The sequence below is a fragment of the Nicotiana tabacum genome, chromosome 23 (assembly GCF_000715075.1).
Source record: "Nicotiana tabacum cultivar K326 chromosome 23, ASM71507v2, whole genome shotgun sequence".
Taxonomy (NCBI): domain Eukaryota; kingdom Viridiplantae; phylum Streptophyta; class Magnoliopsida; order Solanales; family Solanaceae; genus Nicotiana; species Nicotiana tabacum.
Window position 1 is genome coordinate 70,205,581 of NC_134102.1, and position 3,638 is coordinate 70,209,218.

Consider the following 3,638-nt stretch of genomic DNA (forward strand, 5'->3'; position numbering starts at 1 on the left):
TGGGTAATTTTTCTCACTCAAGGTTAGGCAAGATACTTACCTTTTTGAAGTTATGACGAAATTCCAAAATAGTCGTCTTGCTTGAATAAATCCTCCGGACAGCTCAAATATATTCAAATTAATTCAATTTAGTCAATACTAATTATAGGAATTAATTCCATATGAAAATACTAATTTTCCAATAAAATCTAAAATTTAACTCAAAAATCGTCTGTGGGGCCCACGTCTCGGAATCCGACGAAACTCACAAAATTCGACAACCAACTCCAAATCTCAAATTTTTATTTTTGGAAAATTTTGCAAAAATCTTGATTTTTCTTCCATAAATTCACGGATTCATGATGTAAATGAGTATGAAATCATGAAATATAATCAATATAGGATAAGGAACACTTACCCCAATATTTTCCCGTGAAAATCGCCCAAAAATTGCCCAAGAACCGTGCTCCAAAAATCCAAAACGAAAAGAAGGAAATGACCATTTTTGATCCTTAAGTTTCTGTCCATCCGTCACTAAAAGTCCATTTTCCGTCACTAAAAGTCTACATCAGAAGTTGCTTGCACCAACTTTCTTTCAATCGATCATAACTTTCTATATAAATGTCCAAATGATGAATGGTTTAACTTTCTGGAAACTAAAATCAAAATACTACAACTTTTATGTTTTGATAATTTTCTGATTCCTTATGAATTGCGAGATATAAGCTTCCAAAACGTCTCCACGCATCAGAAATTTCTGGCGAACTTTCTGGTGAAACGGCCCTACCAACCTTCATTCAATCCATCATAACGTTCTGTACAAATGTCCAAATGATGAGTGGTTTAAGATTATGGAACTAGAATCAAAATACTATAACTTTAATGTTTTGATAATTTTCTGATTCCTTATGTATTGCGATATATAAGCTTCCAAAATCGGCTCCACGCATCAGAAATTTCTAACGAAACTGCCCTACCAGCTTTCATTCAATCTATCATAACTTTCTGTACAAATATCCAAATAATGAGTGGTTTAATATTCTGGAAATTAGAATCAAAATACTATAATTTTCATGTTTGATAATTTTCTGATTCGTTATACATTTCGAGATATAAGTCTCCAAAGTCGACTCTGCGATTGTACCAGTTGCTGTCCAAAAACAGCTTCTGCAGCAGAAAAATTCCAATAGCTCCTTTTTGTCCGAATCCATTCCGTTAACCTTCCGAAATCCACCCGAGCCCCTTAGGACCTTAACCAATTATACCAACATGTCCCAAAATATAATACGAACTTAGTTGAGGCTTCAAACCACATCAAACAAAATCAAAACGACAAATCGCACCTCAAATCAAAATCTATGGACTTTGAACTTTCAAATTCTATATCTTGTGCCGAAACACATCAAATCAATTCGGAATGACTTCAAATTCTGCACACAAGTCATAAATGACATAACAGACCTATTTCAATTTCTAGAATCGGATTTCGACCTCGATATCAAAAAGTCAACCCTCGGTCAAACTTCCCAAAAATTCAACTTTTGGCATTTTAAGCCTAATTCCACTACGGACATCTAAATAATTTTTCGGATACGCTCCTAATCCCAAAATCACCATACGGAGCTATTGATATCATCAAAATTTTATTCCGGAGTCGTTTGCTCAAAAGTCAACTCTCCGGTCAACTATTTTTATTTAATCTTCTAATTAAGGATTGTTTATTTTAATAATTCGAATCTTCCGAAAAATCAAACTCGACCACACCCACGGGTCATAATACTTATTACGAAGTTGCTCGAGACCTAAGTCGCTGAACGAGACGTTAATTTTTAAAATGATAAGTCGGGTCGTTACCAATATACAGCTGTTGAAGGGTATTTTATCGTTGGTTGACTCAAGAATTTGTTAACTATAATTAGGGTAGTTTTAGTGCAGTTTCATTGGATGGGAGGACTTCAGACAATAAATATTTATTGTCTCTATATAGTTTCGGGAGAAAGCAAAAGTTTATGATATTAAGTTTATAATAACGTTTTATTCAACTTAGAATAGAATGTAACTCACAAAAACCAAAAGGAATATTATTAATCAAATAAGGAAAGACTTATAAACATAATTTTAATTGATTTCAAAATTCTAAATATTAGGAAAATAGTAAAATGACTATTTTATCTAATATAAAATTTATTTTTAAGGCTATTTTGGTCACTTGATATTTTATTCATACTTTTATAATAATATAGATATAGATAGATAGATAAATAGATATAGATATAGATAGATATAGATATACATATATAGATAGATATATAGATATAGATATAGATAGATAGATAGATAGATAGATGTAGATAGATATAATATATAGATATAGATATATGTATAGCCATAGATTATACATAAATTTCATATAATTTTATTTCAAAACTGTACGATTATCAAACTATAATTTATTCAATTATTAATTATGTATTAATTTAATTTTAGCCAAATCAAGGCTGATAGATGCACACAGAAAAAAAGGAAAAAACAATTTTCAGGTTTGATCCAATGTAGTTATAAGAATTTCTAACCAACGCATTACATATTTACGTTATTGACAAATTTAACATTCTAATTTGACTGAAATTGAGATTTTTTTTCCATCTTATTTTTTTCCATGGATCTTAATCTATATGATTTTAATAGTTTTCGGTGATACCAACAAAGGTTATGGTTGAGTGGTAAATACTCATCAATTTTTACTCGGATGCCTCGGGTATGAACTCTAGGTAAGAAATCGCATTTGTTAGAGGGTGATATACCCCTTTCCCTCCCAATGAGAGAAGTAAATTTAAATTTAATCCGACACCAATATGAATATTGTACAATGATGAAAAACTAAAAAATAATTTTGGTAATGATTTCTTTCCTATAATATTATTTTGGGAAAATAGGGTGTGTGGGGGTGGGGGGGGGGGGCAGGGGGAGGTTGTAGTATGTTTATGTAGGTGTACGTAATCATGTTAGGCTAGGGGTGGCAAGTGGGCCGGGCCCGGTCCTAAGTGGGCTTCACGGGCCCGGTCCTAAGTGGGCCGGTCCTATGCGGTCCGGTCCTAAACGGTCCCGGGCTTCGTGGGCTTATTGCTGGAACCGGCTCGGGACCGGGACCACGAACTAACGGTCCCGGGTTAAGTGGGCCGGTCCCGGACCCAAACGGGCCTAAACGGGCCCAACAGAAACTTTGTATTTTTAATTTTTTTTTATAGAAGTTAGAGAAAAAAAATAGTAATGAAGATATATAAACTATATTCGATTTATATACTATATATACATCTTAATATATATATATATATTTAAAATATATATATATATACTATATTATATATACATAGTATACATCTTAAAATATACTATATATACATCTTAAGATATACTATATATATATAGTATAGTATAGTAGATCTTAAGATATATATACATCTTAAGATATATATATATATATATAGTAAGATGTATATATAGTATATCTTAAGATGTATACTATCGAATATGACTTATAAACTATGTATATATATTATAGTATATATATAGTATATTATAGTGTATATATACATTTTAAGATATATATATATATATATATATATATATATATATATATATATACACACACTATACTA